Source organism: Schistocerca serialis, unplaced genomic scaffold, assembly GCF_023864345.2.
Source record: "Schistocerca serialis cubense isolate TAMUIC-IGC-003099 unplaced genomic scaffold, iqSchSeri2.2 HiC_scaffold_1363, whole genome shotgun sequence".
In the NCBI taxonomy this organism is placed as follows: domain Eukaryota; kingdom Metazoa; phylum Arthropoda; class Insecta; order Orthoptera; family Acrididae; genus Schistocerca; species Schistocerca serialis.
Genome location: NW_026047584.1, coordinates 11,517,795 through 11,534,249, shown reverse-complemented (window position 1 = coordinate 11,534,249; position 16,455 = coordinate 11,517,795).

Below are 16,455 nucleotides of genomic sequence, written 5' to 3'. Positions count from 1 at the left end.
TTGAGTCGGCATTGTGCTTTTTGTATTAAATTCCGATGCAATTTCTTTGTTTAATCGTCAATAAGAAGGTCCAAGGGATTCAGTAAATCTGAAGTCAAGCATCGGATTCTATAACTAGTGTCAATGGAACGGTTCATTACATAGACAGTAGGAAGAGTCAGTCTTCTTGTACTTAATTCGGCATTGTGCCTTTTGTATTTAATTCCGATGGAATTTCTGTGTTTCATCGTGAATAAGGTCAGAGGGATACAGTAAACCTGAAGTGAAGCATCGGAATCTATAACTAGTGTCACAGGAATTGTTCAAAACATAGACAATAAGAAGAGTCAGTCGGTATTGTGCCTTTTGTATTTAATTCCGATGCAATTTCTGTGTTTCATCGTGAATGAGGTCAGAGGGATACAGTAAACCTTGAAGTGAAGCATCGGAATCTATAACTAGTGTCACAGGAATGGTTCAAAACATTGTCAGTAGGAAGAGTCAGTCTTCTTGTCCCTAAGTCGGCATTGTGCCTTTTGTATTTAATTCCGATGCAATTTCTGTGTTTCATCGTCAATAAGAAGGTCCAGGGGTTACAGTAAACCTAGAGTGAAGCATCGGAATCTATAACTAGTGTCACAGGAATGGTTCAAGGCATAGACATTAAGAAGAGTCAGTCTTCTTGTACTTAAGTCGGCATTGTGCCTTTTCTATTTAATTCCGAGGCAATTTCTGTGTGTCTTCGTCAATAAGAAGGTCAGAGGGATACAGTAAACGTGAAGTGAAGCATCGGAATCTATTACTAGTGTCACAGGAATGCTTCAAAACATAGTCAGTAAGAAGAGTCAGTCTTCTTGTCCTTAAGTCGGCATTGTGCCTTTTGTATTTAATTCCGATGAAATTTCTATGTTTCATCGTCAATAAGAAGGTCCAAGGGATACAGTAAACCTGGAGTGAAGCATTGGAATCTATAACTAGTGTCACAGGAATGGTTCAAAACATAGACAGTAAGAAGAGTCAGTCTTCTTGTACTTGAGTCGGCAGTGTGCCTTTTGTATTAAATTCCGATGCAATTTTTGCGTTTTATCGACAATAAGAAGGTCCAAGGGATTCAGTAAACCTGAAGTCAAGCATCGGAATCTATAACTAGCGTCAATGGAATGGTTCAAAACATAGACAGTAGGAAGAGTCAGTCTTCTTGTACTTAATTCGGCATTGTGCCTTTTGTATTTAGTTCCGATGCTATTTCTGTGTTTCATCGTCAATAATAAGGTCCAAGGGATACAGTAAACCTGAAGTGAAGCATCGGAATACATAACTAGTGTCACAGAAATGGTTCAAAACATAGACAGTAGGAAGAGTCAGTCTTCTTGTACTTAATTCGGTATTGTGCCTTTTGTATTTAATTCCGATGCAATTTCTGAGTTTTATCGTTAATAAGAAGGTCAGAGGGATACAGTAAACCTGAAGTGAAGCATCGGAATCAATAACTAGTGTCACAGGAAAGGTTCAAAACATAGTCAGTAAGAAGGTTCAGTCTTCTTGTCCTTAAGTCAGCATTGTGCCTTTTGTATTTAATTCCGGTTTATTTTCTGTGTTTCATCGCCAATAAGAAAGTCAGAGGGATACAGTAAACCTGAAGTGAAGCATCGGAATCTATAACTAGTGTCACAGGAATGTTTCAAACATAGTCAGTAAGAAGAGTCAGTCTTCTTGTCCTTAAGTCGGCATTGTGCCTTTTGTATTTAATTCGGATGCAATTTCTGTGTTTCATGGTCAATAAGAAGGTCTAAGGGATACAGTAAACCTGGAGTGAAGCATCGGAATCCATAACTAGTGTCACAGGAATGTTTCAAAGCATAGACAGTATGAAGATACAGTCTTCTTGTACTTAAGTCGGCATTGTGCCATTTGTATTTAATTCCGATGCAATTACTGTGTTTCATCGTCAATAAGAAGGTCCAGGGGATACAGTAAACCTGAAGTGAAGCATTGGAATGTATAACTAGTGTCACATGAATGTTTCAAAACATAGACAGTAAGAAGAGTCAGTCTTCTTGTACTTGAGTCGGCATTGTGCATTTTTTATTAAATTCCGATGCAATTTCTGTGTTTCATCGTCAATAAGAAGGTCCAAGGGATACAGGTAACCTGAAGTGAAGCATCGGAATATATAACTAGTGTCACAGAAATGGTTCAAAACATAGACAGTTGGAAGAGTCAGACTATTTGTACTTAATTCGGCATTGTGCCTTTTGTATTTAATTGCGATGCAATTTCTGTATTTCATCGTCAATAAGATGGTCAGAGGGATACAGTAAACCTGAAGTGAAGCATCGGAATCTATAACTAGTGTCACAGGAATGGTTCAAAACATAGTCAGTAAGAAGAGTCAGTCTTCCTGTCCTTAAGTCAGCATTGTGCCTTTTGTACTTAATTCCGGTGCGACTTCTGTGTTTCATCGTCAATAAGAAAGTCAGAGGGATACAGTAAACCTGAAGTGACGCATCGGAATCTATAACTAGTGTCACAGGAATGTTTCAAAACATAGACAGTAAGAAGAGTCAGTCTTCTTGTACTTGAGTCGGCATTGTGCCATTTGTATTATATTCCGATGCAATTTCTGTCTTTCATCGTCAATAAGAAGGTCCAAGGATACAGTAAACCTGAAGTCAAGCATCGGAATCTATAAATAGTGTCACAGGAATGGTTCAAAACATAGACAGTAAGAAGAGTCAGTCTTCTTGTACTTAATTCGGCATTGTGCCTTTCCTATTTAATTCCGATGCAATGTCTGTGTTTCATCGTCAATAAGAAGTTCAGAGGGATAATGTAAACCTCAAGTGAAGCATCGGAATCTATAACTAGTGTCACATGAATGGTTCAAACATAGACAGTAAGAAGAGTCAGTCCTCTTGTACATAAGTCAGCATTGATCCTTTTGTACTTAATTCCGATGCAATTTTTATGTTTCATCGTCAATAAGAATGTCAGATGGATACAGCAAACCTTAAGTGAAGCATCGGAATCTATAACTTGTGTCACAGGAATGGTTCAAAGCATAGACAGTAAGAAGAGTCAGTTTTCTTGTACTTAAGTCGGCATTGTGCCTTTTGTATTTAATTCCTTTGCAAATTCAATGTTTCATCGTCAATAAGAAGGTCAGAGGCATACAGTAAACTTGAAGTGAAGCATCGGAATCTATAACTAGTGTCACAGGAATTGTTCAAAACATAGACAGTAAGAATGGTCAGTCCGTATTGTGCCTTTTGTATTTAATTCCGATGCAATTTCTGTGTTTCATCGTGAATAAGGTCAGAGGGATACAGTAAACCTGAAGTGAAGCATCGGAATCTATAACTAGTGGCACAGGAATGGTTCAAAACATAGTCAGTAAGAAGAGTCAGTCTTTTTGTACTTAAGTCGGCATTATGCTTTTTGTATTTGATTCCGATGTAATTTCTGAGTTTCATCGTCAATAAGAAGTTCAAAATGATACAGTAAACCTGAAGTGAAGCATCGGAATCAATAACTAGTGTCACAGGAATGGTTCAAAGCATAGTAAGAAGAGTCAGTCTTCTTGTACTTAAGTCGGTATTGTGCCTTTTGTATTTCATTCCGATGCAATTTCTGTGTTTCATCGTGAATAAGGTCAGAGGGATACAGTAAACCTAAAGTGAAGCATCGGAATCCATAACTAGTGTCACAGGAATGCTTCAAAACATAGACAGTAGGAAGAGTCAGTGTTCTTGTACTTAAGCCGGCATTTTGACTTTTGTATTTAATTCCGTGCAATTTTAGTGTTTCATCGTCAATAAGAATGTAAAAGGGATACAGTAAACCTGGAGTGAAGCATCGGAATCTATAACTAGTGTCAATGGAATGGTTCAAAACATAGACAGTAAGAAGAGTCAGTCTTCTTGTACTTAAGTCGGCATTGTGCCTTTTTTATTTAATTCCGATGCAATTTCTGTGTTTCATCGTCAATAAGAAGGTCAGAGGGATACAGTAAACCTGAAGTGAAGCATCGGAATCTATTACTAGTGTCTCAGAAATGGTCCAAAACATAGTCAGTAAGAAGATCAGTCTTCTTCTACTTAAGTCGGCATTGTGCATTTTCTCTTTAATTCCGATGCAATTACTGTGTTCATCGTCAATAAGAAGGTCAGAGGGATACAGTAAGCCTGAAGTGAAGCATTGGAATCTATAACTAGTGTCAAAGGAATGGTTCAAAGCATAGACAGGAAGAAGAGTCAGTCTTCTTGTACTTGAGTCGGCATTGTGCCTTTTGTATTAAATTCCGATGCAATTTCTGTGGTTCATCGTCAATAAGAAGGTCAGAGGGATACAGTAAACCTGAAGTGAAGCATCCGAATCTATAACTAGTGTCACAGTAATGGTTCAAAACATAGACAGTAAGAAGAGTCAGTCTTCTTGTACTTAAGTCGGCATTGTGCCTTTTGTATTTAATTTCGATGCAATTTCTGTGTTTCATCGTCAACAAGAAGATCCAAGGAATACAGTAAACCTGAAGTGAAGCATCGGAATCTATAACTAGTGTCACTGGAATGGTTCAAAATATAGACAGTAAGAAGAGTCAGTCTTCTTGTACTTAAGTCAGCATTGTGCCTTTTGTGTTTAATTCCGATGCAATTCCTGTGATTCATCGTCAATAAGAAGGTTCAAGGGATACAGTGAACCTGAAGTGAGGCATCGGAATCTATAACTAGAGTCACAGGAATGTTTCAAAACATAGTCAGTAAGAAGAGTCAGTCTTCTTGTCCTTAAGTCGGCATTGTTCCTTTTGTATTTAATTCCGATGCAATTTCTGTGTTTCATCGGCAATAAGGTCAGAGGGATACAGTAAAGCTGAGGTGAAGCATCGGAAACTATAACTAGTGTCACAGGAATGGTTCAAAACATAGACAGTAGGAAGAGTCAGTCTTCTTGTACTTAAGTCGGCATAGTGTCTTTTGTATTTAATTCCGATGCAATTTCTGAGTTTCATTGTCAATAAGAAGGTCAGAGAGATACAGTAAACCTGAGGTGAAGCATCGGAATCCAAAACTAGTGTCACAGGAATGTTTCAAAGCACAGACAGTAGGAAGAGTCAGTCTTCTTGTACTTAAGTCGGCATTGTGCCTTTTGTATTTAATTCCAATACAATTACTGTGTTTCATCGTCAATAAGAAGGTACAAGGTATACAGTAAACCTGAAGTGAAGCATCGGAATCTATAACTAGTGTCACGGGAATGGTTCAAAACATAGTCAGTAAGAAGAGTCAGTCTTCTTGTACTTAAGTCGGCATTGTGCCTTTTGTATTTAATTCCGATGCAATTTCTGTGTTTCATCGTCAATAAGAAGGTCCAAGGGTTACAGTAAACCTGGAGTGAAGCATCGGAATCTATAACTAGTGTCACAGGAATGGTTCAAACATAGACAGTCAGAAGAGTCAGTCTTCTTGTACTTAAGTCGACATTGTGCCTTTTCTATTTAATTCCCATGCAATTTCTGTGTTTCAACGTCAATAAGAATGTCCAAGGTATACAGTAAACGTGTAGTAAAGCATCGGAATCTAAAACTAGTGTCACAGCAATGGTTCAAACTATAATCACTAAGAAGAGTCAGTCTTCTTGTACTTAAGTCGCCATTGTGCCTTTTCTATTTAATTCCGATGCAATTTCTGTGTTTCATCGTCAATAAGAAGGTCCAAGGTATACAGTAATCCTGGAGTGAAGCATCGGAATCTATAACTAGTGTCACAGGAATGGTTCAAAACATAGACAGTAAGAAGAGTCAGTCTTCTTCCACTAGAGTCAGCATTGTGAGTTTTCTATTTAATTCCGATGCAATATCGGTGTTTCATCGTCAATAAGAAGGTACAAGGTATACAGTAAACCTGAAGTGAAGCATCGGAATCTATAACTAGTGTCACAGGAATGGTTTAAACATAGTCAGTAAGAAGAGTCAGTCTTCTTGTACTTAAGTAGGCATTGTGCCTTTTCTATTTAATTCCAATGCAATGTCTGTGTTTCATCGTCAATAAGAAGGTCCAAGGGTTACAGTAAACCTGGATTGAGGCATCGGAATCTATAACTAGTGTCACAGGAATGGTTCAAAGCATAGACAGTAATGCGGCAATGTGCCTTTTGTATTTAATTCCGATGCAATTTCTGTGTTTCATCGTCAATAAGATGGTCAGAGGGATACAGTATTCCTGAAGTTAAGCATCGGAATCTATGACTAGTGTCACAGGAATGGTTCAAAGCATAGTCAGTAAAAAGAGTCTGTCTTCTTGTACTTAAGTCGGTATTGTGCCTTTTGTATTTAATTCCGATGCAATTTCTGTGTTTCATCGTCAATAAGTAGGTCAGAGGGATACAGTAAACCTGAAGTGAAGCAACGGAATCTATAACTAGTGTCACAGCAATGGTTCAAATCATAGTCAGTAAGAAGAGTCAGGCTTCTTGTACTTAAGTCGGCATTTTGCATTTTGTACTTAATTCCGATGCAGATTTTGTGTTTCATCGTCAATAAGACGGTCCAAGGGATACAGTCAACCTTGAGTGAAACATCGGAATCTATAACTAGGGTCACAGGAATGGTTCAAAGCATAGTCAGTAAAAGGAGTCAGTCTTCTTGTAGTTAAGTTGGCGTTGTGCCTTTTGTATTGAATTCCGATGCAATTTCTGTGTTTCATCGACAATAAGAAGGTCCAAGGGATACAGTAAACCTGAAGTGAAGCATCGGAATCTATAACAAGTGTCTTAGGAATGGTTCAAAACATAGACAGTAGGAAGAGTCAGGCTTCTAGTACTTGTCGATATTGTGCCTTTTCTATTTGATTCGGATGCAATTTCTATGTTTCATGGTCAATAAGACGGTCAGAGGGATACAGTAAACCTGAAGTGAAGCATCGGATTCTATAACTAGCGTCACAGGAATGGTTCAAAACATGGACAGTTGGAAGAGTCAGTCTTCTTGTACATAATTCGGCATTGTGCCTTTTCTATTTATTTCCGATGCAATGTCTGTGTTTCATCGTCAATAAGAAGTTCAGAGGGATAATGTAAACCTCCAGTGAAGCATCGGAAACTGTAACTAGAGTCACATGAATGGTTCAAACATAGACAGTAGGAAGAGTCAGTTTTCTTGTACTTAAGTCAGCATTGTGCCTTTTGTATTTAATTTCGATGCAATTACTGTGTTCATCGTCAATAAGAAGGTCCAAGGGATACAGTAAACCTAAAGTGAAGCATCGGAACCTATAACTAGTGTCACAGGAATGGTTCAAAACATAGACATTAAGAAGAGTCCGTCTTCTTGTACTTAAGTCGGCATTGTGCCTTTTCTATTTATTTCCGAGGCAATTTCTGTGTTTCATCGTCAATAAGAAGGTCAGAGGGATACAGTAAACCTGAAGTGAAGCATTGGAATCTATAACTAGTGTCACAGGAATGGTTCAAAACATAGACGGTAAGAAGAGTCAGTCTTCTTGTACTTGAGTCGGCATTGTGCCTTTTGTATTTAATTCCGATGCAATTTCAGTGTTTCATCGTCAATAAGAAGGTCAGAGGGATACAGTAAACCTGAAGTGAAGCATTGGAATCTATAACTAGTGTCACAGGAATGGTTCAAAACATAGACAGTAAGAAGAGTCAATCTTCTTGTACTTGAGTCGGCATTGTGCCTTTTGTATTAAATTCCGATGCAATTTCGGTGTTTTATCGTCAATAAGAAGGTCCAAGGGATTCAGTAAACCTGAAGTCAAGCATCGGAATCAATAACTAGTGTCAATGGAATGGTTCAAATCATAGATAGTAGGAAGAGTCAGTCTCCTTGTACTTAATTCGGCATTGTGACTTTTGTATTTAATTCCGATGCTATGTCTGTGTTTCATCGTCAATCATAAGGTCCAAGGGATACAGTAAACCTGAAGTGAAGCATCGGAATATATAACTAGTGTCACAGAAATGGTTCAAAACATAGACAGTAGGAAGAGTCAGTCTTCTTGTACTTAATTCGGCATTGTGCCTTTTGTATTTAATTCCGATGCAATTTCTGAGTTTCATCGTCAATAAGAAGGTCAGAGGGATACAGTAAACCTGAAGTGAATCATTGGAATGTATAAGTAGTGTCACAGGAATGGTTCAAAACATAGACAGTAAGAAGAGTCAGTCTTCTTGTACTTGAGTCGGCATTGTGCCTTTTGTATTAAATTCCGATGCAATTTCTTTGTTTAATCGTCAATAAGAAGGTCCAAGGGATTCAGTAAATCTGAAGTCAAGCATCGGATTCTATAACTAGTGTCAATGGAACGGTTCATTACATAGACAGTAGGAAGAGTCAGTCTTCTTGTACTTAATTCGGCATTGTGCCTTTTGTATTTAATTCCGATGGAATTTCTGTGTTTCATCGTGAATAAGGTCAGAGGGATACAGTAAACCTGAAGTGTAGCATCGGAATCTATAACTAGTGTCACAGGAATTGTTCAAAACATAGACAATAAGAAGAGTCAGTCGGTATTGTGCCTTTTGTATTTAATTCCGATGCAATTTCTGTGTTTCATCGTGAATGAGGTCAGAGGGATACAGTAAACCTTGAAGTGAAGCATCGGAATCTATAACTAGTGTCACAGGAATGGTTCAAAACATTGTCAGTAGGAAGAGTCAGTCTTCTTGTCCCTAAGTCGGCATTGTGCCTTTTGTATTTAATTCCGACGCAATTTCTGTGTTTCATCGTCAATAAGAAGGTCCAGGGGTTACAGTAAACCTAGAGTGAAGCATCGGAATCTATAACTAGTGTCACAGGAATGGTTCAAGACATAGACATTAAGAAGAGTCAGTCTTCTTGTACTTAAGTCGGCATTGTGCCTTTTCTATTTAATTCCGAGGCAATTTCTGTGTGTCTTCGTCAATAAGAAGGTCAGAGGGATACAGTAAACGTGAAGTGAAGCATCGGAATCTATTACTAGTGTCACAGGAATGCTTCAAAACATAGTCAGTAAGAAGAGTCAGTCTTCTTGTCCTTAAGTCGGCATTGTGCCTTTTGTATTTAATTCCGATGAAATTTCTGTGTTTCATCGTCAATAAGAAGGTCCAAGGGATACAGTAAACCTGGAGTGAAGCATTGGAATCTATAACTAGTGTCACAGGAATGGTTCAAAACATAGACAGTAAGAAGAGTCAGTCTTCTTGTACTTGAGTCGGCAGTGTGCCTTTTGTATTAAATTCCGATGCAATTTCTGCGTTTTATCGACAATAAGAAGGTCCAAGGGATTCAGTAAACCTGAAGTCAAGCATCGGAATCTATAACTAGCGTCAATGGAATGGTTCAAAACATAGACAGTAGGAAGAGTCAGTCTTCTTGTACTTAATTCGGCATTGTGCCTTTTGTATTTAGTTCCGATGCTATTTCTGTGTTTCATCGTCAATAATAAGGTCCAAGGGATACAGTAAACCTGAAGTGAAGCATCGGAATACATAACTAGTGTCACAGAAATGGTTCAAAACATAGACAGTAGGAAGAGTCAGTCTTCTTGTACTTAATTCGGTATTGTGCCTTTTGTATTTAATTCCGATGCAATTTCTGAGTTTCATCGTTAATAAGAAGGTCAGAGGGATACAGTAAACCTGAAGTGAAGCATCGGAATCAATAACTAGTGTCACAGGAAAGGTTCAAAACATAGTCAGTAAGAAGGTTCAGTCTTCTTGTCCTTAAGTCAGCATTGTGCCTTTTGTATTTAATTCCGGTTTATTTTCTGTGTTTCATCGCCAATAAGAAAGTCAGAGGGATACAGTAAACCTGAAGTGAAGCATCGGAATCTATAACTAGTGTCACAGGAATGTTTCAAACATAGTCAGTAAGAAGAGTCAGTCTTCTTGTCCTTAAGTCGGCATTGTGCCTTTTGTATTTAATTCGGATGCAATTTCTGTGTTTCATGGTCAATAAGAAGGTCTAAGGGATACAGTAAACCTGGAGTGAAGCATCGGAATCCATAACTAGTGTCACAGGAATGTTTCAAAGCATAGACAGTATGAAGATACAGTCTTCTTGTACTTAAGTCGGCATTGTGCCATTTGTATTTAATTCCGATGCAATTACTGTGTTTCATCGTCAATAAGAAGGTCCAGGGGATACAGTAAACCTGAAGTGAAGCATTGGAATGTATAACTAGTGTCACATGAATGTTTCAAAACATAGACAGTAAGAAGAGTCAGTCTTCTTGTACTTGAGTCGGCATTGTGCATTTTTTATTAAATTCCGATGCAATTTCTGTGTTTCATCGTCAATAAGAAGGTCCAAGGGATACAGGTAACCTGAAGTGAAGCATCGGAATATATAACTAGTGTCACAGAAATGGTTCAAAACATAGACAGTTGGAAGAGTCAGACTATTTGTACTTAATTCGGCATTGTGCCTTTTGTATTTAATTGCGATGCAATTTCTGTATTTCATCGTCAATAAGATGGTCAGAGGGATACAGTAAACCTGAAGTGACGCATCGGAATCTATAACTAGTGTCACAGGAATGTTTCAAAACATAGACAGTAAGAAGAGTCAGTCTTCTTGTACTTGAGTCGGCATTGTGCCATTTGTATTATATTCCGATGCAATTTCTGTCTTTCATCGTCAATAAGAAGGTCCAAGGATACAGTAAACCTGAAGTCAAGCATCGGAATCTATAAATAGTGTCACAGGAATGGTTCAAAACATAGACAGTAAGAAGAGTCAGTCTTCTTGTACTTAATTCGGCATTGTGCCTTTCCTATTTAATTCCGATGCAATGTCTGTGTTTCATCGTCAATAAGAAGTTCAGAGGGATAATGTAAACCTCAAGTGAAGCATCGGAATCTATAACTAGTGTCACATGAATGGTTCAAACATAGACAGTAAGAAGAGTCAGTCCTCTTGTACATAAGTCAGCATTGATCCTTTTGTACTTAATTCCGATGCAATTTTTATGTTTCATCGTCAATAAGAATGTCAGATGGATACAGCAAACCTTAAGTGAAGCATCGGAATCTATAACTTGTGTCACAGGAATGGTTCAAAACATAGACAGTAAGAAGAGTCAGTTTTCTTGTACTTAAGTCGGCATTGTGCCTTTTGTATTTAATTCCTTTGCAAATTCAATGTTTCATCGTCAATAAGAAGGTCAGAGGCATACAGTAAACTTGAAGTGAAGCATCGGAATCTATAACTAGTGTCACAGGAATTGTTCAAAACATAGACAGTAAGAATGGTCAGTCCGTATTGTGCCTTTTGTATTTAATTCCGATGCAATTTCTGTGTTTCATCGTGAATAAGGTCAGATGGATACAGTAAACCTGAAGTGAAGCATCGGAATCTATAACTAGTGGCACAGGAATGGTTCAAAACATAGTCAGTAAGAAGAGTCAGTCTTTTTGTACTTAAGTCGGCATTATGCTTTTTGTATTTGATTCCGATGTAATTTCTGAGTTTCATCGTCAATAAGAAGTTCAAAATGATACAGTAAACCTGAAGTGAAGCATCGGAATCTATAACTAGTGTCTCAGAAATGGTCCAAAACATAGTCAGTAAGAAGATCAGTCTTCTTCTACTTAAGTCGGCATTGTGCATTTTCTCTTTAATTCCGATGCAATTACTGTGTTCATCGTCAATAAGAAGGTCCAAGCGATACACTAAACCGACAGTGAAGCAACGGAATCTATAACTAGTGTCACAGGAATGGTTCAAAACATAGACATTAGGAAGAGTCAGTCTCCTTGTACTTAAGTCGGCATTGTGCCTTTTCAATTTAATTCCGGGGCAATTTCTGTGTTTCATCGTCAATACGAAAGTCAGAGGGATACAGTAAACCTGAAGTGAGAATCGGAATATATAACTAGTGTTACAGGAATGGTTCAAAACATAGACAGTAGGAAGAGTCAGTCTTCTTGTACTTAATTCGGCATTGTGCCTTTTCTATTTAATTCCGATGCAATTTCTGTGTTTCATCGTCAATAAGAAGGTCAGAGGGATACAGTAAGCCTGAAGTGAAGCATTGGAATCTATAACTAGTGTCAAAGGAATGGTTCAAAGCATAGACAGGAAGAAGAGTCAGTCTTCTTGTACTTGAGTCGGCATTGTGCCTTTTGTATTAAATTCCGATGCAATTTCTGTGGTTCATCGTCAATAAGAAGGTCAGAGGGAAACAGTAAACCTGAAGTGAAGCATCCGAATCTATAACTAGTGTCACAGGAATGGTTCAAAACATAGTCAGTAAGAAGAGTCAGTCATCTTGTCCTTAAGTCAGCATTGTGCCTTTTGTATTTAATTCCGGTGCAACTTCTGTGTTTCATCGTCAATAAGAAAGTCAGAGGGATACAGGTAACCGAAGTGAAGCATCGGAATCTATAACTAGTGTCACAGGAATGTTTCAAAACATAGACAGTAAGAAGAGTCAATCTTCTTGTACTTGTGTCGGCATTGTGCCTTTTGTATAAAATTCCGATGCAATTTCTGTGTTTCATCGTCAATAAGAAGGTCCAAGGGATACAGTACACCTGAAGTCAAGCATCGGAATCTATAACTAGTGTCACAGGAATGCTTCAAAACATAGTCAGTAAGAAGAGTCAGTCTTCTTGTCCTTAAGTTGGCATTGTACCTTTTGTATTTAATTCCGATGCACTTTCTGTGTTTCATCGTCAACAAGAAAGTCCAAGGGATACAGTAACCCTAAAGTGAAGCATCCGAATCTATAACTAGTGTCTCAGGAATGGTTCAAAACATAGTTAGTAAGAAGAGTCAGTCTTCTTCTATTTAAGTCGGCATTGTGCCTTTTCTATTTTATTCCGATGCAATTACTGTGTTCATCGTCAATAAGAAGGTCCAAGGGATACACTAAACCTAGAGTGAAGCATCGGAATCTATAACTAGTGTCACAGGAATGGTTCAAAACATAGACATTAAGAGGAGTCAGTCATCTTGTACTTAAGTCGGCATTGTGCCTTTTCTATTTAATTCCGATGCAATTTCTGTGTTTCATCGTCAATAAGAAGGTCAGAGGGATACAGTAAGCCTGAAGTGAAGCATTGGAATCTATAACTAGTGTCAAAGGAATGGTTCAAAGCATAGACAGGAAGAAGAGTCAGTCTTCTTGTACTTGAGTCGGCATTGTGCCTTTTGTATTAAATTCCGATGCAATTTCTGTGGTTCATCGTCAATAAGAAGGTCAGAGGGATACAGTAAACCTGAATTGAAGCATCCGAATCTATAACTAGTGTCACAGGAATGGTTCAAAACATAGTCAGTAAGAAGAGTCAGTCTTCTTGTCCTTAAGTCAGCATTGTGCCTTTTGTATTTAATTCCGGTGCAACTTCTGTGTTTCATCGTCAATAAGAAAGTCAGAGGGATACAGTTAACCGACGTGAAGCATCGGAATCTATAACTAGTGTCACAGGAATGTTTCAAAACATAGACAGTAAGAAGAGTCAATCTTCTTGTACTTGTGTCGGCATTGTGCCTTTTGTATAAAATTCCGATGCAATTTCTGTGTTTCATCGTCAATAAGAAGGTCCAAGGGATACAGTACACCTGAAGTCAAGCATCGGAATCTATAACTAGTGTCACAGGAATGCTTCGAAACATAGTCAGTAAGAGGAGTCAGTCTTCTTGTCCTTAAGTTGGCATTGTACCTTTTGTATTTAATTCCGATGCACTTTCTGTGTTTCATCGTCAACAAGAAAGTCCAAGGGATACCGTAAACCTAAAGTGAAGCATCCGAATCTATAACTAGTGTCTCAGGAATGGTTCAAAACATAGTTAGTAAGAAGAGTCAGTCTTCTTCTACTTAAGTCGGCATTGTGCCTTTTCTATTTAATTCCGATGCAATTACTGTGTTCATCGTCAATAAGAAGGTCCAAGGGATACACTAAACCTAGAGTGAAGCATCGGAATCTATAACTAGTGTCACAGGAATGGTTCAAAACATAGACATTAAGAGGAGTCAGTCATCTTGTACTTAAGTCGGCATTGTGCCTTTTCTATTTAATTCCGAGGCAATTTCTGTGTGTCTTCGTCAGTAAGAAGGTCAGAGGGATACAGTAAACCTAAAGTGAAGCATCGGAATCTATAACTAGTGTCACAGAATTGGTTCAAAACATAGACAGTAGGAAGAGGCAGTCTTCTTGTACTTAATTCGGCATTGTGCCTTTTCTATTTAATTCCGATGCAATTTCTGTGTTTCATCGTCAATAAGAAGGTCAGAGGGATACAGTAAACCTGAAGTGAAGCATTGGAATGTATAACTAGTGTCACAGGAATGGTTCAAAACATAGACAGTAAGAAGAGTCAGTCTTCTTGTACTTGAGTCGGCATTGTGCCTTTTGTATTAAATTCCGATGCAATTTCTGTGTTTTGTCGTCAATAAGAAGGTCCAAGGGATTCAGTAAACCTGAGGTCAAGCATTGGAATCTATAACTAGTGTCAATGGAATGGTTCAAAACATAGACAGTAGGAAGAGTCAGTCTTCTTGTACTTATTTCGGCATTGTGCCTTTTGTATTTAATTCCGATGCTATTTCTGTGTTTCATCGTCAATAAGAAGGTCAGAGGGATACACTAAACCTGAAGTGAAGCATCGGAATCTATAACTAGTGTCACAGGTATGGTTCAAAACATAGTCAGTAAGAAGAGTCAGTCTTCTTGTCCTTAAGTCGGCATTGTGCCTTTTGTATTTAATTCCGGTGCAATTTCTGTGTTTCATCGTCAATAAGAAGGTCAGAGGGATACACTAAACCTGAAGTGAAGCATCGGAATCTATAACTAGTGTCACAGGTATGGTTCAAAACATAGTCAGTAAGAAGAGTCAGTCTTCTTGTCCTTAAGTCGGCATTGTGCCTTTTGTATTTAATTCCGGTGCAATTTCTGTGTTTCATCGTCAATACGAAAGTCAGAGGGATACAGTAAACCTGAAGTGAGAATCGGAATATATAACTAGTGTCACAGGAATGGTTCAAAACATAGACAGTAGGAAGAGTCAGTCTTCTTGTACTTAATTCGGCATTGTGCCTTTTCTATTTAATTCCGATGCAATTGCTGTGTTTCATCGTCAATAAGAAGGTCAGAGGGATACAGTAAGCCTGAAGTGAAGCATTGGAATCTATAACTAGTGTCAAAGGAATGGTTCAAAGCATAGACAGGAAGAAGAGTCAGTCTTCTTGTACTTGAGTCGGCATTGTGCCTTTTGTATAAAATTCCGATGCAATTTCTGTGGTTCATCGTCAATAAGAAGGTCCAAGGGATTCAGTAAACCTGAAGTAAAGCATCGGAATCCATAACTAGTGTCACAGCAATGGTTCAAACTATAATCACTTAGAAGAGTCAGTCTTCCTGAACTTAAGTCGGCATTATGCCTTTTCTATTTAATTCCGATGCAATTTCTGTGTTTCATCGTCAATAAGAAGGTCCAAGGGATACAGTAAATCTGGAGTGAAGCATCGAAATCTATAACTAGTGTCACAGGAATGGTTCAAAACATAGACAGTAAGAAGAGTCAGTCTTCTTGTTTTTAAGTCGGCATTGTGAGTTTTCTATTTAATTCCGATGCAATTTCTGTGTTTCATCGTCAATAAGAAGGTCAGCGGGGTACAGTAAACCTGAAGTGAAGCATCGGATTCTATAACTAGTGTCACAGGAATGGTTCAAAACATAGACAGTAAGAAGAGTCAGTCTTCGTGTACTAAAGTTGGCATTTTGCCTTTTGTATTTCATTCCAATGCTATTTCTGTGTGTCACCGTCAATAACAAGGTCCAAGGGGTACAGTAAACCTGAAGTGAAGCATCGGAATCTATAACTATTGTCACCGGAATGGTTCAAACTATTATCAGTAAGAAGAGTCAGTCCTCTTGTACTTAAGTCGGCATTGTGCCATTTCTATTTCATTCCGATGCAGTATGTGTTTTTCTTCGTCAATAAGAAGGTCCCAGTGATACAGTAAACCTGGAGTGAAGCATCGGATTCTATAACTAGTGTCACAGGAATGGTTCAAAGCATAGACAGTAGAAGGAGTCAGCCTTCTTGTACTTAAGTGGGCATTGTGCCTTTTGTTTTATAATTCCGATGCAATTTCTGTGTTTCATTGTCAATAAGAAGGTCAGAGGGATACAGTAAACCTGAAGTGAAGCATCGGAAACTATAACTAGTGTCACAGGAATGGTTCAAAACATAGACAGTAAGAAGAGTCAGTCTTCTTGTCCTTAAGTCGGCATTGTGCCTTTTGTATTTAATTCCGATGCAATTTCTGTGTTTCATCGTCAACAAGAAGGTCCAAGGGATACAGTAAACCTGGAGTGAAGCATCGGAGTCTATACCTAGTGTCACAGTAATGGTTCAAAACATAGACAGTAAGAAGAGTCAGTCTTCTTGTACTTAAGTCGGCATTGTGCCTTTTGTATTTAATTTCGATGCAATTTCTGTGTTTCATCGTCAACGAGAAGATCCAAGGAATA